The sequence below is a fragment of the Arachis ipaensis genome, chromosome B8, assembly GCF_059453495.1.
Source record: "Arachis ipaensis isolate K30076 ecotype BB chromosome B8, ASM5945349v1, whole genome shotgun sequence".
Lineage (NCBI taxonomy): Eukaryota > Viridiplantae > Streptophyta > Magnoliopsida > Fabales > Fabaceae > Arachis > Arachis ipaensis.
The window spans coordinates 103,733,344-103,747,264 of NC_142443.1; the positions used below are offsets into that span (position 1 = coordinate 103,733,344).

At 39.3% G+C, this 13,921-nt stretch overlaps 1 non-coding gene across 1 annotated transcript; it reads right to left on the reverse strand.

Annotated features, from left to right (window-relative positions):
• Nucleotides 1-1,956: 1,956 nt before the first annotated feature.
• LOC148549079 (small nucleolar RNA R71) lies at nucleotides 1,957-2,064 on the reverse strand. The gene has a single exon (XR_015898358.1). It is a non-coding gene; the product is annotated as a small nucleolar RNA R71 (small nucleolar RNA).
• Nucleotides 2,065-13,921: the final 11,857 nt, after the last annotated feature.

Sequence of the window (13,921 nt, forward strand, 5' to 3'; positions counted from 1 at the left end):
TTTTATTAATCAGATGTTCCAAGAAGTTGAGCTAAGTAAATTGGAATTTAAATTGAGGAAATTTAATTAATATAAATAAAAGCCTTGACTGGGAATTGATTAGTTAGAATCTCTATCATTGATGGAGTGATTTTTAAGATTGATTTATAATTAATGGTTACTCTGTTTGGTTATCCTTTACTAGGTAAGGGAAAGTCAAACAAGTTGGAATGCCAGATCTGTTCACGAGTTACAACCCACTTAGTTCAAAGGGATTGGCGTTGGTGACAGGATAGCAATCCAACATTTAACCCAACTACAAATTTTTCCTTAAATCCTTCCAACTCAAGAGTTCCTTTTAATCAACTCCCCATCAAGTAATGAAACTACTCACGCATTGTAAATAAAGAATCCATAGCACATGAAAGGGAATTAAAAGAAGACATGATTATTGGAATTGAAATTGAATTAAAAAGAAATAATCCTTGCATCAATTAATCATAAAAGTATCTGAATGACAAAATTGAACATAACAAAGAACATGGAAGAATAAAACCAAGTTAAGAGAACAAACTAGAATGATAAAGTCTTGATGAGGAAATAACTCTTCTCAATGTTCCAATGCTAAGACCAATTGAAAATCCAAATTCTAAAAACTAGAGAGAAAAACCTAAGAGAGTGAAAAGCTAGATCTAAAACTATTGAATGAATGTCTGTGTTGTTTCTGCATATTCTCTGACTCTAGTCTGCTGTTCCGGGCCGAAAACTGGGCCGAAATAAGGTCCAAAATCGCCCCCATCGAATTCTGCAGATTATGTAGATCGCGCATGTCACGCGATCGCGTCATTCATGCGGACGTGTCGCTTGCGCTTTTTCCTCTCCACGCGTTCGCGTCGTCCATGCTGCCGCGTCGCTTGCGCTTTCCAAACCGCGCGGCCGCGCAAGCCATGCGACCGCGTCACTTCTCGCTGGTTATCTCCTCAAATTCTTGTGTTCCTTCCATTTTCGCTAGCTTCCTCTCCAATCTCCATCTCATTCATGCCTTATAAAGCCTGAAACACTTGACACACAGATCACGGCATCGAATGGAATAAAGGAGAATTAAAATTAAATAATTAAAGTCTCTAGGAAGCAATTTTCAAACATGTACTGAATTTAGGAAGAAAATCTAAATGCATGCTAAATTGATGAATAAGTGGGTAAGGATCATGACAAAACCACACAATTAAACACAATATAAACTATAAAATAGTGGTTTATCACATTTCTCTTCTACTCATCTAATAATTCGAACCTTCTCCCTCTCTCTGTGTTCAAATTCTTCTTATTCTCTCTACCTCATTCTTCTATTCTTCTTTTTCTCTGACACATAAAGGAATCTCTATACTGTGACATAGAGGGTTCCTCTTCTCTCTTTGTTCTCTTCTTTTTCATATGAGCAGGAACAGGGATAAAGATATTCTTATTGAAGCTGATCCTGAACCTGAAAGGACTCTGAAGAGGAAGCTAAGAGAAGCTAAAGCACAACACTCCGGAGAGGACCTTACAGCAAATTTTGAAAAAGAGGCAGACATGGCAGCCGAACCTGAGAACAATGGTGGAGATGCAAGGAAGATACTTGGTGACTTTACTGCACCAACTTCCAACTTTTATAGAAGAAGCATCACAATTCCTGCAATTGGAGCAAACAACTTTGAGCTTAAGCCTCAATTAGTTTCTCTAATACAGCAGAATTGCAAGTTTCATGGACTTCCATTGGAAGATCCTTATCAGTTCTTAGCTGAATTCTTGTAAATCCGTGACACTGTTAAGACCAATGGGGTTGATCCTGAGGTCTACGAACTTATGCTTTTTCCCTTTGCTGTAAGAGACAGAGCTAGGATATGGTTGGACTCACAACCTAGAGAAAGCCTGAACTCTTGGGAAAAGTTGGTCAATGCTTTCTTGGCTAAATTTTTTCCACCTCAAAAGATGAGCAAGCTTAGAGTGGAAGTCCAAACCTTCAGACAGAAGGAAGGTGAGTCCCTCTATGAAGCTTGGGAAAGATACAAGCAATTGATCAGAAGGTGTCCTTCTGACATGCTTTCAGAATGGAGCATCTTAGGTATATTCTATGATGGTCTGTCTGAATTGTCCAAGATGTCATTGGACCACTCTGCTGGTGGATCTCTTCATCTGAAGAAAACACCTGCAGAAGCTCAGGAACTCATTGAAATGGTTGCAAATAACCAGTTCATGTATACTTCTGAAAGAAATCCTATGAATAATGGGATGACTCAGAAGAAAAGAGTTCTTGAGATTGATACTCTGAATGCCATATTGGCTCAGAATAAAATATTGACTCAGCAAGTCAATATGATTTCTCAGAATCTGACTGGAATGCAAGCTGCATTCGGCAGTACTAAAAAAGCTTCCTTTGAAGGAGAAGCTTATGACCCTGAGAATCCTACAATGGAAGAGGTGAATTACATGGGAGAATCCCATGGAAACACCTATAATCCTTTCTTGGAGAAATCATCCAAATTTCTCATAGAAGGATCAACAGAAGCCTCAACAAGGCTTCAATAATAAGAATGGTGGGAGAAATAGGTTTGGCAATAGCAAGCCTTTTCCATCATCTTCTCAGCAACAAACAAAGAATTCTAAGCAGAGCCTCTCTAACTTAGCAACCATAGCCTCTGATTTATCTAAGACCACTCTCAGTTTCATGACTGAAACAAGGTCCTCCATCAGAAATTTGGAGGCACAAGTGGGTCAGCTGAGTAAAAGAGTTACTGAAATCCCTTATAGTACTCTCCCAAGCAATACAAAAGAGAATCCAAAGAGAGAGTGCAAGGCCATCAATATATCCAAAGTGACCGAACCTATAGAGGAGGAAGAGGCAGTGATTTACAGTAAGGAAGACCTCAATGGACGTCCGCTGACCACTAAGGAGTTCCCTAATGAGGAACCAAAAGAATCTGAGGCTCATACAGAAACCATAGAGATTCCACTGAACTTACTGTTGCCATTTATGAACTCTGATGAGTATTCTTCCTCTGAAGAGGATGAAGATATTGTTGAAGAGCAAGTTGCTCGGTATCTAGGAGCAATCATGAAGCTGAATGCCAAGTTATTTGGTAATGAGACTTGGGAGGATGAACCTCCATTGCTCATCAATGAACTGAATGCCTTGGTTCAGCAGAAATTACCTAAGAAGAAACCGGATCCCGGAAGGTTCTTAATACCTTGTACCATAGGCACCATGACCTTTGAGAAGGCTCTGTGTGACCTGGGGTCAGGTATAAACCTCATGCCACTCTCTGTAATGGAGAAACTAGGGATCTTTGAGGTATAAGCTGCAAGAATCTCACTAGAGATGGCAGACAAATCAATGAAACAGGCTTATGGACTTGTAGAGGATGTCTTAGTGAAGGTTGAAGGCCTTTACATCCCTGCTGACTTCATAATCCTAGACACTAAAAAGGATGAGGATGAATCCATCATCCTTGGAAGACCCTTCCTAGCCATAGCAAGGGCTATGATAGATGTAGACAGAGGAGAGTTAGTCCTTCAATTGAATGAGGACTACCTTGTGTTTAAGGCTCAAGGATCTTCTTTTGTAAACATAGAGAAGAAGCATGAAAAGCTTCATCCAATTCTCTCCATACAGAGTCAAGCAGAGCCCCCACATTCAAACTCTAAGTTTGGTGTTAGGAGGCCACAATCATGCTCTGAGTATCTGTGAAGCTCTGTAAGAGCTTACTGTCAAGCTATTGACATTAAAGAAGCGCTTATTGGGAGGCAACCCAATCTTATTTATCTATGTTAATTACTTTTTCATTTTATTTTCCACTATTAGTTTATGTTTTCTTTAGGTTGATGATCATGTGGAGTCACAAAAACAGCTGCAGAATTAAAGCCAAATCAAAAACAGTATCAAAAATAGCACACTCTGGAGGACAGGCTTACTGGCATTTAAACGCCAGTAAGGATAGCAAAATCGGTGTTTAACACCCAGTCTGGCAGCATTCTGGGCGTTAAACGCCAGAATTGGCAAACAGACTGGCGTTTAACACCAGAAAAGGGTGTCTAGCTGGCGTTAAATGCCAGGAAAGGAAGCAGACTGGTGTTTAAACACCAGAAAGGGCTGTCTAGGGGCGTTTAAATGCCAGAAAGGTGCAGAGACCAGAATTCCTTGACACCTCAGGATCTGTGGACCCCACAGGATCCCCACCTACCCCAACTCACTCTATCTCCTCTTCACACCTTTCCATAACACTCTTCCCTAAATACCCTTGACCAATCAATACCTATTCCCCAAACACCATTTACCTATCAAGTCCTACCCTCTTCTCCATAATCTCTTCACCACTCACATCCATCCACTATTCTCCAAAAACCCATCATAAAACCCCACCTACCTCACCATTCAAATTCAAAACATTTCCCTCCAAACCCAACCCCTTCTTACATGAATTCTCTCTTTCTCTTACCCTATAAATACCCCTCCTTACCACCTTCAATTTCACACATCATAAACACTTAAACCCCCTTGGCCGAATTCAAAACACCCTTCTATCTCCTCCATTTCTTCTTCTTCTCCTCCTTTCTTTCTTCTTTTTCTCGAGGACGAGCAAACCTTTTAAGTTTGGTGTGGAAAAAAGCTCTGCTTTTTGTTTTTTCATAACCATTAATGGCACCTAAGGCCGGATAAACCTCTAGAAAGAGGAAAGGAAAGGCAGTTGCTTCCACCTCCGAGTCATGGGAGATGAAGAGATTCATCTCAAAGGTCCATCAAGACCACTTCTATGAAGTTGTGGCCAAGAAAAGGGTGATCCCCGAGGTCCCCTTCATGCTCAAAAAGAGTGAATATCCGGAGATCCAATGTGAGGTTCAGAGAAGAGGTTGGGAAGCTCTCACCAACCCCATCCAACAAGTCAGAATCTTAATGGTTCAAGAGTTCTATGCTAATGCAGGGATCACTAAGAACCATAATCAAAGTATGAACCCGAACCCAAAGTGTTGGCTTACAATGGTTCGAGAGAAATACTTGGATTTCAGTCTAGAAACCGTGAGGTTGGCATTCAACTTGCCAATGATGCAAAGAGATCCTTATCCTTTCAATAGAAGGGTCAACTTTGATCAAAGGTTGGACCAAGTCCTCCCAAACATTTGTGTGGAAGGAGCACAATGGAAGAGAGACTCAAAAGGCAAGCCGGTTCAATTGAGAAGGCCTGACCTCAAACCCGTGGCTAGAGGATGGTTGGAGTTCATCCAACGCTCTATCATTCCTACTAGCAACCGGTCCGAAGTAACTGTGGATCGGGCTATCATGATCCATAGTATCATGATTGGAGAGGAAGTGGAAATTCATGAGATCATACCTCTAGAACTATACAAGGTGGATGACAAGCCCTCCACTTTGGCAAGGTTAGCCTTTCCTCATCTCATCTGTCACCTATGCAATTCAGTCGAAATTGTCATAGAGGAAGACATTCTCATTGAAGAGGACAAGCCCATCACTAAAAAGAGGATGGAGCAAACAAGAGAGCCCGCTCATGGACCTCAACAAGAGCATGAGGAAATTCCTCATCAAGAAATCCCTGAGATGCCTCAAGGGATACACTTTCCTCCACAAAGCTATTGGGAGCAACTCAACACCTTTTTAGGAGATTTGAGTTCCAACATGGAGCAACTAAGGATGGAGCACCAAGAGCACTCCATTATCCTCCATGAAATCAGAGAGGACCAAAGAGCCATGAGGGAAGAGCAACAAAGGCAAGGAAGAGATATTGAGGAGCTCAAGCACTCCATATAGAGGTGGCAATGGGTAGGGTAGGGTAGGGTTTGGAGCCAACCCTAACCCTACCCGCAGGTTGAGATTTTTATATAAACTCAACCCTACCCTACCCGCGGGTTGAGAATATCTCAACCCTAACCCTACCCGTTCTTAACCCGCGGGTATCCGACCCTACCTGCGGGTTACAAAAAAAGATGCAATATTATTATATAACTTGATGATAATTTAAAATAGAACTAACTTTCATGTAAAAAAAATATTAAATTATCAATTAATGATTTTCTTTTAATGACTAAGGATTTTTTGCATTTAGTGAGAGGTATTTGGTTCAACATCCACTTAAAATATATTTTTATATAAGTATATAACATATACATATATAGGGTGCGGGTTGGTCGGGTAGGATTGATGCACAACCCGCACCTTACCCGACCCGCACGATAACCCTACCCGCACCCTACCCTACCCGCTGCGGATCGGGTTGACAATCCTACCCGATCGGATGGGGTCGGGTTGGGTACCCGCGGGTAGGGTACATATTGCCACCCCTAACTCCATAGGATCTTCAAGAGGAAGAACTAGCCGCCGTCACTAAGGTGGACCCGTTCTTTAATTTCCTTGTTCTTATTTTTTTGTTTTTCGTTTCTATGCTTTATGTTTTGTCTATGTTTGTGTCTTTATTACATGATCATTAGTGTCTAGTGTCTATGTCTTAAAGCTATGAATGATTCCATGAATCGCTCACCTCTCTTAAATGAAAAAAATGCTTTTATTTGCAAAAGAACAAAAAGTATATTGATGAGCGGATAATTTATACGCTTTTTGGCATTGTTTTTAGTATGTTTTAGTTAGTTTTTATTATATTTTTATTAGTTTTAATTAAAATTCATTTTTCTAGACTTTACTATGAGTGTGTGTGTTTTTCTGTGATTTCAGGTATTTTCTGGCTGAAATTAAGGGACCAGAGCAAAAATCTGATTCAGAGGCTGAAAAAGGACTATAGATGCTGTTGGATTCTGACCTCCCTGCACTCGAAGTAGATTTTCTGGAGCTAAAAAAGCCCAATTGGCGCGCTCTCACTTGTGTTGGAAAGTAGACATCCTGGGCTTTCCAGCAATATATAATAGTCCATACTTTGCCCAAGATTTGATGGCCCAAACTGGTGTTCAAAGTCAGTATAGAAATTCTAGAGTCAAAACGCCAGAACTGGCATAAAAGCTGGAGTTAAACGCCCAAACTGGCACAAAAGCTGGCGTTTAACTCCAAGAAAAGTCTCTACACGTGAAAGCTTCAATGCTCAGCCCAAGCACACACCAAGTGGTCCCGGAAGAAGATTTCTACATTAATTACTTATTTCTGTAACCCTAGGCTACTAGTTCTCTATAAATAGGACCTTTTGCTATTGTATTTTAATCCATCTTTGATTAGTCTTATTCTATCTTAGACCTTTATGGGGGCTGGCCATTCGGCCATGCCTGGACCTTTTGTTCTTATGTATTCTCAACGGTGGAGTTTCTACACACCATAGATTAAGGTGTGGAGCTCTACTGTTCTTCATGAATTAATGCAAAGTACTACTGTTTTTCTATTCAATTCATGCCTACTTCTTCTCTAAGATATTCATTCGTTCTTCAACTTGATGAATGTGATGATCCGTGACACTCATCATCATTCTCACCTATGAACATGTGCCTGACAACCACCTCTGTTCTACTAGCAATGGCTTGAATGCGTATCTCTTGGGTTTCTAATCTAAGATTGGAATCTTCGTGGTATAGGCTAGAATTATTGGCGGTCATTCTTGAGATCCGAAAAGTCTAAACCTTGTCTGTGGTATTTTGAGTAGGATCTGGGAAGGGATGACTGTGACGAGCTTCAAACTCGCGATTGTTGGGCGTGTGACAGACGCAAAAGGATCAATGGATCCTATTCCAACATGATCGAGAACCGACAGATGATTAGCCGTGCGGTGACAGCGCATTTGGAACATTTTCACTGAGAGGACGGGAACTAGCCATTGACAACGGTGATGCCCAACATAAAGCTTGGCATGGAAAGGAGTATGAATGGTTGGAAGAAGGAAATAGGAAAGCAGAGGTTCAGAAGGAACAAAGCATCTTCATACGTTTATCTGAAATTCCTACCAATGAATTACATAAGTATCTCTATCTTTATTCTATTTTATATTTTATCCATCTTTTAATTATCAATTCTCCATAACCATTTGAATATGCTTGACTGGGATTTACAAGATGACCATAGCTTACTTCAAGCCGACAGTCTCCGTGGGATCGACCCTTACTCACGTAAGGTATTACTTGGACGACCTAGTGCACTTGCTGGTTAGTTGTGCGGAATTGTGACAAAGTGTGATTCACGTTTGAGAGCTCCAAGTCTTTGGCGCCATTGTTGATGATCACAATTTCGTGCACCAAGTTTTTGGCGCCGTTGCCGGGGATAGAACGAACAACAATTTCACATTTGTTTCCAGCAACAACAGTGCCAAGTTTGGTCCAGCAACAACACCAAGTTTTTGGCGCCGTTGCCGGGGATTGTTCGAGTTTGGACAACTAACGGTTCATCTTGTTGCTTAGATGAGGTAATTTTATTTTATGTTTAAGCTTTTTACTTTTTATTTTCGAAAAACTTTTCAAAAATACAAAAAAAATTTTCTATTCTGTTCTTCAGAGTTTTTAAGAATGAATTCTAGAGTTTCATGATGATTTGTTGAAGTCTGGCTGGCTGTGAAGCCATGTCTAATCTTTTGGACCGAGGTTTCAACTTATCATCACAAGAGCTTGATGATTTCTATCAATCTTGCTATTGAAAGTAATGATTTGCTAAAGCTTGGCTGGCCATTGGCCATGTCTAGTGTTTTAGACCGGAGCTTCCACTGAAAGCTTGGCTGGCTAGTATGCCATGTCTAATTCCTGGACCGGAGTTTTAGACTAACATTGCAATGATTCCTGGAATTCTTATTAAAAATTTTGAATCCCTTTATTTTCTTCTCCACTTAATTTTTGAAAAAATCACAAAAATATTTTATAAAATCCTAAAAATCAAAAATATTTTATGTTTCTTGTTTGAGTCTGGTGTCAATTGCATGTCAATTATTCTTCTTGCATTTTTTCGAATATATGTATTATGTTCTTCATTAATCTTCAAGTTGTTCTTGATGATTTCAGTGCTCTGATCTTTAATCTCTCTTATTTTGTGTCTTTTGTTGTTTCTTACATGCGTTTCCAAATTGTTATAGCCCTTAGTATACAAACTTTTAAGTTTGGTATCTTACATGCATTGTCTATTTGATCTTAGTTGCATCCTGATTATTTCTCATCATAAAAAAAATTCAAAAAATTTTAAAATTATGTCTTTTCAAGTCAATAACAGAGAATTGAAGATTCAGAACACTCAGCAGAGGAATTACACAGAAAAAGCTGGGCGTTCAAAAACACCCAGTGAAGAAGGAAAACTGGCGTTTAAACGCCAGCCAGGGTACCTGGCTGGGCGTTAAACGCCCAAAAAGGTAGCATTTTGGGCGTTAAACGCCAGAATGGATGCCATTCTGGGCATTTAACGCCAGAAGGACACTAGAGGGAAGATTTTGTTTTTAATTCAAATCTTTTTCAAATATTCATAATTTTTCAAAATCAAATCTTTTTCAAATCATATCTTTTCAATCATATCTTTTCAAAATCAATTTCTTTCCATTTTATCATTATTTTCGAAAATTCTTGTTACAATTAGTGATTTAATTCAAAATTTTCAAGTTGTTACTTGCCTATTAAGAAAGGATCAAAAGTATTAATTATAGAATCATATCTTTTAATTTCTTGTTGGTCAAGTAATCAACTTTAATTTTAAAAACCTTCTTCTTTTAAATTTGATTCTCAATCATATATTCTCAATCATATCTTTTCAATCACATCTTTTTCAAAATTAAGTTTCAATCATATCTTTTTGATTTCTAATTTCAAAATCTTTTTCAAAAATCACTTAATTTCTTTCCCAATCTTAGTTTTCAAAAATCAATTACCAAATTTTCAAAATTTCTTTTAATTATTTCAAAATATTTTACTTTAATTTCGAAAATTCTTCCCCTATTCTCACACCCTTCTATTTAAGGACCAACACTCCTCCTCAATATGTAATTTGAACTCTATCTCCCTTGATAAGTTCAAATTCTCTCTTCTCTACCTCCTCCTTCTATTCTTCTTTTCCTCTGACACCTTAAGGAATCTCTATACTGTGACATAGAGGATTCCATATTTTCTTCTTCTCTCTTTTCATATGAGCAGGAGTAAGGACAAAGGCATTCTTGTTGAAGCTGATCCTGAACCTGAAAGGACCTTGAAGAGAAAGCTAAGAGAAGCTAAAGTACAACTCTCTATAGAGGACCTAATAGAACTTTTCAAACAAGAAGAAGCCATGGCAGCCGAAAACAACAACAATGCCAACAATACAAGGAAGGTGCTTGGTGACTTTACTGTACCTACTCCCAACTTCTATGGGAGAAGCATCTCAATCCCTGCCATTGGAGCCAACAACTTTGAGCTTAAGCCTCAATTAGTTTCTCTAATGCAACAGAATTGCAAGTTTCATGAACTTTCATTAGAAGATCCTCATCAGTTCTTAGCAGAATTCTTGCAAATCTGTGACACTGTCAAGACCAATGGGGTTAATCCCGAGGTCTACAAGTTTATGCTTTTTCCCTTTGCTGTAAGAGACAGAGCTAGAACATGGTTGGATTCACAACCTAAGGAAAGCCTGAACTCTTGGGAAAAGCTAGCCAATGCCTTCTTGGCAAAGTTCTTTCCACCTCAAAAATTGAGCAAGCTTAGAGTGGAAGTCCAAACCTTCAGACAGAAGGAAGGTGAATCCCTCTATGAAGCCTCAGAAAGATACAAGCAATTGATCAGAAGGTGTCCTTCTGACATGCTTTCAGAATGGAGCATCATAGGTATTTTCTATGATGGTCTATTTGAACTGTCCAAGATGTCATTGGACAGCTCTGCTGGAGGATCTCTTCATCTGAAGAAGACACCTACAGAAGCTCAGGAACTCATTGAAATGGTTGCAAATAACCAATTCATGTACACTTCTGAAAGGAATTCTGTGAATAATGGGACAAATAAGAAGAAATGAGTTCTTGAGATTGATACTCTGAATGCCATATTGGCTCAGAACAAAATATTGACTCAACAAGTCAATATGATTTCTTAAAGTCTGTCTGGAATGCAAGCAGCAACAGGCAGTACCAAAGAAGCTTCATCTGAAGAAGAGGCTTATGATCCTGAGAACCCAGCAATGGAAGAGGTGAATTACATGGGAGAACCCTATGGAAACACCTATAATCCTTCATGGAGAAATCATCCAAACCTCTCATGCAAGGATCAACAGAGGCCTCAACAAGGCTTCAACAACAATAACGGTGGAAGAAATAGGTTTAGTAATAGCAAGCCTTTTCCATCATCTTCTCAGCAACAGACAGCAAATTCTAAGAGCCGTTCTGACTTAGCAACCATAGTCTCTGATCTAATTAAAATCACTCAAAGTTTCATGACTGAAACAAGGTCCTCCATTAGAAATTTAGAGGCACAAGTGGGTCAGCTGAGTAAGAAAGTTACTGAACTCCCTCCTAGTACTCTTCCAAGCAATACAGAAGAGAATCTAAAAGGAGAGTGCAAGGCCATCACCATAACCCACACGGCCGAACCTGGAGAGGAGGTAGAGGCAGTGATCTCCACTGAGGAAGACCTCACTGGACGTCCACTGGCCTCCAAGGAGTTTGATAAACCCATATTTTATGATATATTTTGTGCTTAGTTTGAGTGATTTATTCAATCCTTCACCCACTTATTCATGTTAATTGCATGGTTTTACTTTCCCTTCCTTATTATGTGATGTATGTGAAAAACATGTTTCCTATGCTTTTAAATTAATTATTTTAATCACCTTTAATTCCATTCGATGCCGTGATTAGTGTGTTGAGTAGTTTCAGATCTTCTAAGGCAGGAATGACTTAAATGATGGAAAGGAAACATACAAAAAATGGAAGGAAAGCACAAAACGGATTTTCTGAAGAAATTGGCATCCACGCGATCGCATGGGCGACGCCGACGCGTGCCAAGCGCGAACCAACAGCGACGCGGCCGCATGACTGACGCGACCGCGCGCCTTAAGCAGAACGCACATGATGCGGTCGCATGACTGACGTGACCGCATGGCAAGAAAAGCTCCGAATGACGCGACCGCGTGACCCACGCGGATGCGTGACAGAGGCCACGCACCAGAAATTGCAGAAAACGCTCCCAGCGATTTCTGAAGCCCTTTTTGGCCCAAATCCAAGTCCAGAAGGCATAGACCAGAGGTTATGAAGTGAGGGAATGCATTCATTAAAAAAAAAAACCACTTTAGTTTAGTTTTCATGATTTAGATTTAGTTTAGAGAGAGATTCTCTCTCTCTTTAGGATTAGGATTTAGGACTTCTCTCTTTAGGAGTAACTCTCGATCCCAAGTTTTAATATTCCTTTACTTTAAGCTTCCCTTTTACTTTTATTCATTGCTTTAGTTGCTTGTTTACTTTTATAATTGAATTTATGAATACTCCCATGTTACAGATTACTATTTTGAATTAATGTTATTTGAGGTATTTCAGTTTAATATCGCTTTCTTTTATTTATGTTACTGTCATTCCCAATCTGAAGGCATTTTTATTTCGATAGATTTATTTTTCCCCCTTTTGGTCTTGGTTAAGAAATCAGTAACTCAGGAGCTATCAAACTCAAACATGCTTGACAATTGTTATCTTTGTTAATTTGAGCTTCAATAATCCCAATATTTTCTTAGGAAATAAATAGGATTCGAAGATCAATTAATTAATCCCTTGACCTTCCTTTACTTTAGTAAAGGTTAACAAAGCGGAATTAAGATTCAATTATCATCATCTTTGATAAGGATAGCTAGGATAGGACCTCTAATTTCTCATACCTTGCCAAAAGCTTATTTACAGTCATTTATTTAATTTACTTGCTATTTAAATTACTTGTTCTTCATTTACTTTATTTGTCATTTAAATCACTTGCTTCTCATCCTCTAAACCTCGATTTACAATCTTTATAGCCAATAATAAGAACATACTTCCCTGCAGTTCCTTGAGAAGACGACCCGAGGTTTGAATACTTCGGTTAACAATTTAAAAAGGGGTTTGTTACTTGTGACACCCAAAACATTTGTACGAAGGGATTTCTGTTGGTTTAGAAACTATATCTACAACGCGACTATTTTTACAAATTCTTTACTAGCAAAAATCACGTTCGTCAAAATGGCGCCGTTGCCGGGGAACTGCAATCGTGTGCCTTATTATTGGTTATTGTAAATATTTTTCTTTTTACTTGTTTAGTTGTATTTCTTTTTCCCCTCTTTATTTCTTTTAGCTACTATGAATTCTCACCCCTTTCGCTTTGAGTTTGGTTCTAATGTTGTTGAAAGGAATGAAAGTTATAACAGGAACATGCATCAAGGTCAGAGTAATCAAAGATGGATGGAGCCAAGAGGATATGATCAACCCTCTAGGCAACAACACCCTCCAAGATATCATGGACAAAGACCGTTTAACAATGCATACCAAGTAAATAGACATGGTGGACAACCTTGTATTTACCAACAAGCCCCACCCTGTGCTTATAGGCCATCCTCTCAACGCAACTTTATACCACCACACTCACAAGCTCCTTTTCACCATTCACCATCGTATGATCCTCATCTCCCCCAGTTCCAATCCAGTCACTCCCGAACACCACCACTTCCCCCTGTGCCGTATCCAAGTCTATCACCCCGAGAATCAGAAGTTCGCCTCAAGGAAACAGTAAATCAACTTCAAACAACCCTTCATCAACTGGAGCAAGCAGTAAAGCAATTAGCTTCTAGACGTTCGAGCGTTCAAGGACCAACCACTGCCCCATGTGGACAATCTAATGAAGAGTGTAGCATGAAGGAGATACTAGAAACGCCAGTGGATAAGACAGAGAATGAGTTCGTATTAAAACAAGTAGAAGAAGCTGTCATTGTACAAGAAGAAGAGTTGGTTGAAGATCTAGGAGATGCTGAACCTCCATGGGAATCCAGAGCTGAAGAGAAATCCGTCAAGGACATTACAGT